We start from the raw sequence: 10,167 nt of genomic DNA on the forward strand, positions 1-10,167 counted from the left end.
GGAAGGATCCGAAGAATCTTTTTTCAGCGCCGTCATCGTCGCCGCCGAAGCCAAGACGATGAACAACCTAAAAAACTAGACTGCGAGGAAGTAAAAATGATCCGCACACATGGGACCGGCGATCCCCCTCACCACTGATGACCGAGGTCGCCGGCGGAGGGGAGCCGCTAGAGGACGGCGCTAGAAGATTGACTCCATATCAATGTCAACTAATATGGTATGGTATGCCATGACCTATACTTAAAAACATTTTCTTTTTGAGAATACAAAAAAAATCATTTCCAAGACATACACGACGTGGTTGGGTATCGCAATGGTAAGAAATTCCCCTGTCCGCCTCCAATTCGAGACGGAAGCACCGCACAGCAGCCGACCTCGCATGCCTACCCCAACCCCTGCCCGCTCCGGATCCTTCCATCCAGCTCCACTTTCCTTCTATTTCCGCCGCCACGCCACGCCATCTCGGCAAGTAGTACAAGGCTCCGGCTGCCGCCACCGCCTCTGCCCCGGCTATAAAGCCGCGCCCTTTGGCCGGCCCGCGCCTCTCGCCTCCTCGCCGCGCCCTGCCCGGTCCGCTCCTCCTCCTCCTCTTCGTCCGCGCGGCGCCTCTCTCCTTCGGCCTCCCCGCCGCGCTCCGGCCGGTCCGCTGCTCCTCCACCCTCCGTCCGGGCCCGTGCGTATGTCCCTCGTCGAGCCGGGTTTCGTCTCGCTCGCCCTCCTCGATCGATTTGCCCGTCTAGAATCGGGTCCGGATTTGATTTTGCTCGTCCTCGGTCCATTCGTCCGTTCAGAGTCGCGTCCGGATTTGATTTTGCTCACCGTCGCCGGTTTAGATAGCTAGAGAACCACAGCTGATTTGATTCTGCTCGTTCTCGCCGTCGTTCGTTTAGAACCGCGTCCGATTTGAGTTTGCTCGCGCTGAATTCGTCAGTTTAGAACCGCTCCCAAGTTGATTTTGCGCATCCCCGCCGTCGTTAGTTTAGAGTCGCTCGCTTCTGATTTGATTCTGCTCGTCCTCGCCGTCGCCCGTTTTCGTTTTGCTTGTCCTAGCCGTTGCCGCGACGCGCCCGCATGTTCTTGGTCCGTCTCGTCGAGGGTCTCCCGTCTGGTTTGCGATTCAGAAATTTCTGCGTGCGCTTCTGTTGTCCGAGAGGAACTTTGGATCCTGCGTTTCTTCGTGTTCGTGTCGGCGCGAGCGTTGCAGGAACGGTCGGGTCTTGGTTTTGAAATTGGGTTGCGGCCGGAGATGGAGAGGCGGAGAGCGATTGTCAGTTTGTCGCGCTAGTTCAGATTGGTTCCTAGGCTCCTGCGTTTTTCTTGTTCGTCGGTTGTTTTCAGATCTCCAAACGGCTAGTTTGTTCGTGTTGGTCCGTGGAGACGTGCCCTTTGATGCTCTGGTTCCTCTAGTTCAGATTGTACCAGCTGGCCTGTTTCACTTTCGTCAGGCGTGTGTGCTCTCATCCTAGATGCTATGTTCTGATGGGTGTTACTGCTTCTGTTCTTTTCAATTGGTTACTTCCTATCATGCTTCACTTATGTTCAATATATGCTGATGTGTGTTCAGGGGTGCAAACCATTAACCATGTAGGCTGTGGGTGCCATTTCGAGCAGGCAGAGTAGAACTTTTTAAAAGAGTGCAAATCATGTGGCTGCTACTTGACTAATTGAACACCTGCTGTTGCTACTGTTGGACAAGGTTTCCTTGTTTTCTTCCTCGTCTTGCTGTTTCCATTTTCATACAGGAGTACTAGATGAGGTGCTGCTAGTCCCTTAGATTTCATACTAGATTACATAGCATGACTCTAGAATTTTTTTCATTGCACACCTGGGCATATGATTCTGCTGTGAGCATAACTCCAGAGTTTATTTATCTGTGAAAGCACGCTCATCACACGTTTCTTATCAATGCTGCTCACTTTTGTCATGTCCCTTCTGTTTGTCCTGTTAAATTTTATGGAGCAAATTTTGTACTCACTGTTTAAAATATCAAGAATGCTGACTTCTGTGTTTGTCGCTATGTAAGCCATGCACTTGGGAAGCCTGGGCGTGATTAGGATTTGGATTGCATATAGATTTTATTCCATGTCTGTTTATAACCTGGTTGTGACCCAATATAGTGTAAATCTGCTAATTTTTTAATTTAATTTATGTTCAACGCAAGTAGGTTTTGTTTGCAAGTGGTATTTCTTTTGCGTGTGCATGAACATTCATGCTGTCAATTTTTCTTATCATAATCATTTACCGTGGTGTTTGACAATACATTTCTATTGTTCTTTGTTCCCTTTTGAGGTTCACTGACTCAATTATGCATGGGATATGATATCAATTACTGCTGTCCAGTCACTGAAATAATGCTTTTCTTGCTTTGCCTAGACTTTGTGACAAGAATAAGCATGTGTCTCTGTGCCTACAAACTTGTGGGTACTGCCGTAGTGATGATGATCCAACTAGCTTCCTGTTTTCAGGAATGAAGATCTGAATTACCCTCACCCCTCTACAGAAATCAGTTAACTCATTCAGTTTCTGGAACTTCTTTATAGCTTTTTGAGTTTACTTCGGTCTTGCATGTATTAGTTTTCTGTTTGTACCCCTATCTATGTATGTTTCTTTGTCTATTTCATGTGTGCAAGTGATCCATTGTGTGTGTCTTGACTGTGTGTCTGACTGTGTGTGTGTGATGTGCCCCTATTATGTATGTTTCTTTGTCTGTTTCATTCATGTGTGCAAGTGCTCCATTATCTGTGTGTGACTCTGTTTGACTGCTTGGATGGGGTGATTCTGATTGCATTACTGCTTATATGGTCTGTCCAATTGGTTTCTTATTCATGCTTTGCTTGTGTTCCATTGTGTGTGTCTGACTGTGTGTGTGATGTGCCCCTATCTATGTATGTTTGTTTGTCTGTTTCATGTGTGCAAGTGCTCCATTATCTGTGTGTGACTGTGTTTGACTGCTTGGATGGGGTGATTCTGATTGTGTTACTGCTTATACGGTCTGTCCAATTGGTTTCTTATTCATGATTTGCTTGTGTTCCAATGTCGTCTCCCCATGTATGGGGATGTGTTCAGGGATGCAAACCATTTAGGCCGTTTCGAGCAGGCAGGGATCCAGAGATGTGCGCTGGTCAGGCTTCTCTCCTGCTGATAGATGATGATAGGCTGAGCAGAAAAGTTTGACTCTTGTAACACTCACTTGCTTGGCTTCCACTCCTTTGTGTGGCCGATTTGGCATCCAATGCATCTCATGCCTATCTTATATATCTCACCCACTCATCACAACATCCTTTTCCCTGTTTGTGTTCCTTTTTTTCTGTGTTTCGTTATGTCTTATGTGGATATCGTATTCTTTTTTTGTATTACTGCTGTCCATTCACTGGAATAATGCTTTTCTAAGTATTTCAGGTAGGATATAGACAAATGTCACATTTGCTCTTCCTTGTGTTGCTAAGGACACTGATGGGTGGGGTTTGCTTACAGCGCAGGTATATTTATGTTTTCTACATTTTGTGATGCTAATGTCTGTAGTCCCAAAACGCTTATTTAGCCATGTTTTCCTTGTTCACTTCACAAGATTATGTATTCATGCTGATAGTATGTTGCTCTTTCCAGGACCGATAATTCTGATAGTATGCTGATAGTATGCCAAGGACTGCTCAGGGTTCCTATCGCTTTCTGTTTTACCAACTAAGGTAATCGAATTGATCTTCAGCTTGCAAATTTATCACCTTATGGAAGGGAAAGGTTTGCATGTACATGAGCTCTGATTATCTACATATATACTTGAATTGCTTTGGATTTGTTGGACTGCTATTCTACATGATGTTCTCCATGATTCACTTGATCTGTTAATTTGAGTATTTTCCTGGTGAGTTCTTTAGGTTCATCTTGTGACACAAAATACAATTTTGGTACGTGTAGAGTCTGAAATTTGGTGATAAAGAAAAGGTACCTCCTAATTTGCTCCCGGGCTCTCTTACACTTGTCTTTGTTTATATAACAGTAGTGGCCTCCTGGCTTGTAGTTGGGTACTGCAGAGAGAGGTTTGGAATTGAAGAACTAAAATAATGCAGAGTTGAAGGTTTTGAACGGGAAGCTTGAACAAATAGTTTACTTTTTCTCATGGCTTTGATTAGTTTCATCCTATCTATGTCTGTTTCTTGTGTGCAAGCACTCCATTGTGTCTGTGTGACTGACTGTTTGTGTGTGTGACTGATTGTGTGTGTTTCTTTGTCTGTTTCTTGTGTGCAAGCGCTCCATTGTGTGTGTGTGACTGTGTGACTGACTGTTTGTGTGTGTGGCTGATTGTGTGTGTTTCTTTGTCTATTTCTTGTGTGCGAGCGCTCCATTGTGTGTGTGCATGTGTGTTGACTGTGACTGTGTGTCATTTTATGACTGTGACTGTGTATTGATGTGACTGTGTGTGTGTGTGTGGTGACTGTGACTGTGTGTCATTTTATGACTGTGTGTATGTGTGTGTGTGTGTGTGTGTGTGTGTTGACTGTGACTGTGTGATTGTGCAAGTGCTCCATAACTACCTATGCATGGAAATTTCTATAAGGTCATGGGCATGTAATTTAATGACCTACATACCTCTGTAGTTGGTAGTATCATTGCCCTTTGGACACTCTTCAATACATTGTTGTATATTTTCCTGCCACAAGTATGATGTTTGTGCTCAGAATGATGTATATGTAGAATCCAGGGTGGATGGAGGTTTTCATGATGGCTAATTTGATTTGTTATGGTTCTGATGCTGTGCTTCTTGTGTTTGAACTGAAGCCGTGGATCACGCATCAACCTGGTCTGTGTTTGTATGGTAACCCCTCTCAAATTTAACTCCTTTCAAGTTTGTACACAATATTTATGCATATCCCACATTTTAGCTAGTTATATAGTAACGTCGTACTTCTTTGGACGTTTTTCTGTATATGCAAGTGTGGCGAGCTCACATATTGTGTCAGTATCTACCTATGCAGCTGAATTATTTCCAGATAGGACAGAAGTGCAATGTCTACATCCATGGAAGAAGGTTTTTTAACACTGAACTCATGAAAGCTCCTTGGACTCAAGAGGTTTGTCATTGCACTCCTGACTTTGCTCGAGAAAAAAAAAGATTTTGCACATTTTATAGTTATATTTATGATATGTTTTCTACAGGAAGATGACAAAATTATTGACCTTGTAAACAAGTATGGACCAACAAACTGGTCTCATTGCAAGGTATTCTTTTGATTGTTTTATTTTTATATGGTTTGCTGAAATGCATTTTCCCCCTATGTTCACAACAAATGGGGGATGCTTGCTAATTCATAGACACACTGGTTACATAAAGAACTGTCAGGTAAATAATTCACATCATGAACAATTCTCTGTTGATGCATTGCAGTTCAACTACCAGAACTTCCTGCTGCTGATCCTGTGATGTTTCCGAACATGCTCCTGAACATGTTCAGTTTATCCCCCTAGGACAGGTGACTATTGTGCTCCTTTTATGATTCAGTGTAGCTAGTACTCAAATCATGGATAGTCCATTCTTTCGTCACAACGCAACCAGATTCACTCTGATTTGCAGTTTATTTGGTGATGGCAGAATAAACCCACCTGTGATCTATCACGCTTCTTTCTTCCCTTTGCATCGATCCACTTGCTATGCAGCCACTGCTATGACACAGCAGGTATGCTCAATTTTTTGTTTTGTGCTTGAGATTTTTCTTGTTCTGTGATGCATATGTCTGACCACTCTTTTCTTAGGTTACTCGGCATGCTCGGCGTGTTTACTTCGGTGGACTTCCTCCGATCGCTAATGAACAGGTAATTGCCTTGAGTAACTTGTTATTTCTTGGCGTCTCTTTCTCTATTCGCAGTCCGTGCTAACTATTTTGTTCTTCTTTCTTCAGACGGTTGCTCTATTCTTCAATCAAGTTGTGGCTGCTATCAGGGGAAACACATTTGGTCTAGGTGATGCAGTTGTTAATATGAAGCTGATTTTTGAATTCATTCAAAACATCTTAGTTGTTAATATGAAGCTGAATTTTGAATTCATTCAAAACATCTTAGGTGGCATAATCATCTGAATCCAAACATATGGAATGATGCTTGGACTACTGAGGAGGAACATGCACTGATTAATGCCATCAGGTATATGTGAATAAATGAGCAGAAATAGCAAAAGTTCTTCCTGGAAGGTACTCCCAAACAACTTACATCATGGGTCTTGCTTGTAGTATTAGCTTTCTGTTTGTGCCCTTTCTATCTCTTGTGTGTGACTGACTGTGTGTGACTGTGACTGTGACTGTGACTGTATGTGTGACTAACTCTGTGTGACTGTTACTGTGTGTGTGAGACTGAATCTGTGTGTAACTGTGACTATGTGTGACCGACTTTGTGTGTGTGTCTGTGTGTGTGTGTTTGAATTAATATTGCATTTGCTTGATGGTGTGTGCTGTATGCTTTGCTTGATGGTGTGTGCTGTATGCTTTGCTTGATGGTGTGTCCTGAATGCTTTGCTTGAATGATTGCTGTTGTATGTTTTGTTTGTTGTGGTGTAACACTGCCTTTGCCGGTCCCAAGCCCGGATGAGAAAATGTGGAGGGAGCTGCATTGATATTGCATTTGCTTGATTGTGTGTCATGTATGCTTTTCTTGAATGATTGATGTTGTTGTATAATTTGTGTTTTGTATTGTTGTGGTTTAACACTGCCTTTGCCGATCCCAAGCCCGGATGTGAAAATGCGGAGGGAGCTGCAGTTACCTTCTTTGTATTGTTTGCATTACACATTGTTTGCATTATCTTCTTTGTATTGCTTGCATTACACACAATTTGCATTACCTTCTTTGTGGTTACTGTCCTGATTGAAATAGTGGATCTTCACATAATGTGATAGCATGTGATGAAGCTTTGAAATGCATCCTTCCTTGCTATGAAAAATCTAGGCATGCCAGGAACTTCGTGATTCCTTTCTCAAGCTGTATGAGGTCAGTGTTTTTCTTTTTGCGAATAATATGAGGTCAGTGTTTACTTACGATAATATCAAAGGGAAGCGAATGTTTGATTGTTCTGGGTGGTGTATGGCTTCCCTAGAAAATAAAATGCAGTGCTATCTGTTCAGCCGTATACAAATTTTCCGACCATAGAATTCGCTTCGTCTCTTAATTAATCCTACTGGTTTTAAATTTTATCAGTGTGGATGTTCTTTTTTCTGCTAATATATATTGTCAAGTAAAAAAGCCGTATACAAATTTTCCGACCATAGAATTCGCTTCGTCTCTTAATTAATCCTACTGGTTTTAAATTTTATCAGTGTGGATGTTCTTTTTTCTGCTAATATATATTGTCAAGTAAAAAACGCCCCAGGTTGTTTGTCCCAAGCAACTGGGCGTTGCTAGCTCGCGAGTTGTGTGACTAATGTCCTGAACACTATAGAACTGACGTCAGTTCTATACTGATCCTGTGTGAACGTACTCTGCGCCCTCGGATGCATCGCATGGATCTTGGCGCGAGGATCGCCGTGTGAGGCGCAGAAGTTGTCCACGCTAACTGTCGGCTGAGCGAACGTTCCCTGTATCCCCCTTCCTCGCTCCACTAACGCCAGTCCCCTATCTTCTCCTACCCTGTCTCGCGCTCCGCCCCGCAGGTGATTCAGTATGGTTTCTTTGTCTCCGCTGGCGATTCGAGCGTCTTCGATTGCTCGGAGTCTTCATCGGCTCCAGCATTGGGCTAAGGCGTACACTGCTCCGCCACCACCGCTTTGTTTTCTGTAGGGTTCATTCCACCATGGGGCTCGATGGATGTTGAGCGGTTGACATGGCCGCGACGACAAATTTTGTCGATAGCCGAAGGTTTGTCAACACGGCGTCGCAATTACAGTCATTGCGGTGGTGATTTGCGGTGTCAGGGTAGAGTTCCCAAGATGTTGGAGTTGTCACGATAGGGAGGGTTGTAGTGTGCTTGTGATTAAGTGCGGCGAGCATCGTAGCCACGATCACAGTAGAGTGCAGCGAGCATCGTGGCCACGAATAGGGCCATGGGCATTGGCGCGTTCGATTTTTGCGATTTTGTTGGGGTTGTGAGGAGTTTGGTTTTTACAATTTTCTTTGTTTCTTAAATTCTTTTCCAGGCCGCAGCCCAACCACTTATGTTTCTATCTTTTTTCCTGCTTCCTTTCATTCTCATGGGCCTGCAGCCCAACCACCTAAGCGAGCGACTGTTTTCCTTCTCTTCCTCTGCCTTTGTACACTCTCACTGGGACCTCCTATTTGCCGCTTTTTGCGGCAAACTGTCGATGGCTCGCGCAGGGGATAAGTGACTTGGGCCGGCCCATTTTACGGTTGGCGCTGTTAAAAATTGAACGTTCTTTAGAAACATGAACAAATTTTAAACCTCTCAAACAATTTTCAAAACGAAAAAACAAAAAAATGAAAAAGGAACACAGAAAAAATAAAAGAAAGAAGAAAAAGAAACAGAAAAAAGGATTAAAGAGATGAAACAGAAAAATAAAAAATAAAAACGAAAGAAAACAACAAAACTGCTATAAAAATAAAAAACCGGTTCAGGGAACAGGTTCCCAAAACCGGCTGCCTCGCTGTAAGGAAGTGCGCCAGCCCAGGTCTTGCGCCGCGCTCGGGGGAGATCGCCTGTGCGAATGCCCGACATTTTGACGCAGTTAGCGTCAAATAGGAATTTCCGCTCTCACATACATTGCAGGGGCTATATCTGGCGGGACCTCCTATCTGCCGCTTCGCACAGGAGGTGCCTCGTTTGGGCGGGCCCACGAAGGAGCAGCTACTGACGTAAAATACAACGCAAAAAACTGAAGCGGGCCGGAGATTCGAACTCGACACCTCCCAATTAGTAACCGAGTGCGCTAGCCATTGCACCACAGAACGTCCTTGGCCAATGTTAAGCATCCAAATATAAGAACATAACCCACGGCAGATCTAAACTTTTTTAGAAGTTCGAACGCAGTTCATTTTTTTTCCAGGAAAAACGCAGTACGTTTTCAAAAACCTGTATCTTTTTTTGAACGCGGACAATTCCAAAAACAGGAAATAATTATTTTTAAATGTTGAACATTTTTTGACCTGTGAACAAATTTTTGAAAAACAGCAAAGTTATTTTGTAATGTTGAACAAATTTGAAAAACAAGAACATTTCATAAAATTTTAAACGAAAAATGGAAAAGCGAACATTTTTTGAAACTTAGAACAAAATTTGAAGAAAGCGAACATATTTTTGGATTTGTGAACAATTTTTGAGAAAGGGAACATTTTTTGTAACTCCGAACAAAATTTGGCAATGCGAACATTATTTCGAATTGTGAACATTTTTTAAAAATGCGAACAAGATTGGAAACTCGAACATTTTTTTAAACTTGGAACAAAATTTGAAGAAAGCGAAAATATTTTTGGATCTGTGAGCAATTTTTGAGAAAGGGAACATTTTTTGTAATTCTGAACAAAATTTGGTAATACGAACATTATTTCGAATTGTGAACATTTTTTGAAAATGCGAACAAGATTTGAAACTCGAACTTTTTTGAATTAATTTAAAAAAGATTTCAAATGTGAACAAAATTTCGAAAATCTGAACAAACAAACAAAAAAATTATGAACATTTTTCGAAATTGTGAACACAATTTTGTAAATGTGAACACTATTTCAGAAATATGAACGATTTTTCACAAAAAGAACATTTTTGAAAATTCTGAACCATGTTTGAACTTTTCAAAAAGATTACAAATAAAAAGTAAAAACATATTAAAAAAGAAAAACCAAGAAAACGAGATTCCTAGCGCCATTCCTTTTTGCGGTTCATCTCGCGAGGAAAAACCACTCAAATGGGCCGGCCCAGGTGAGCTGCGCCCTATGCGAAGCGGCGAATAGGGAATTCCATATCTGGCTTATAGTGAGTCTTCCTTCGGTCTCACCTGTCTATACTTTTGGGCCGGCCCATTCACACTAAAATAAATACACAGAAAAAAGGGTCACACAAGAATCAATCCCACGATGTCCTAGCTGTAGCGTTGCACTGCTAGCCAATGGTCACGACCTTCTTTAAACAAACAAGCGTTGGATTTCCACTGGGTTTTTTTTCCACCATTTTTCTTCCTTTATTTTCCCTATTTTACAGTTTTTTTCTATTTTGTTAGGTTTTCTTTGTTCTTTTTTCGT

General features: G+C 42.4%; 1 long non-coding RNA gene across 1 annotated transcript; it reads left to right on the forward strand.

The window, feature by feature from the left end:
- Positions 1-434: 434 nt before the first annotated feature.
- Positions 435-6,284, forward strand: LOC119287873. The gene is made up of 9 exons (XR_005140986.1): positions 435-3,479; positions 3,607-4,813; positions 4,974-5,069; positions 5,155-5,217; positions 5,384-5,468; positions 5,588-5,672; positions 5,749-5,808; positions 5,895-5,955; positions 6,055-6,284. It is a non-coding gene; the product is annotated as an uncharacterized LOC119287873 (long non-coding RNA).
- The last annotated feature ends 3,883 nt before the right edge of the window (positions 6,285-10,167 follow it).

Source organism: Triticum dicoccoides, chromosome 4A, assembly GCF_002162155.2.
Source record: "Triticum dicoccoides isolate Atlit2015 ecotype Zavitan chromosome 4A, WEW_v2.0, whole genome shotgun sequence".
Lineage (NCBI taxonomy): Eukaryota > Viridiplantae > Streptophyta > Magnoliopsida > Poales > Poaceae > Triticum > Triticum dicoccoides.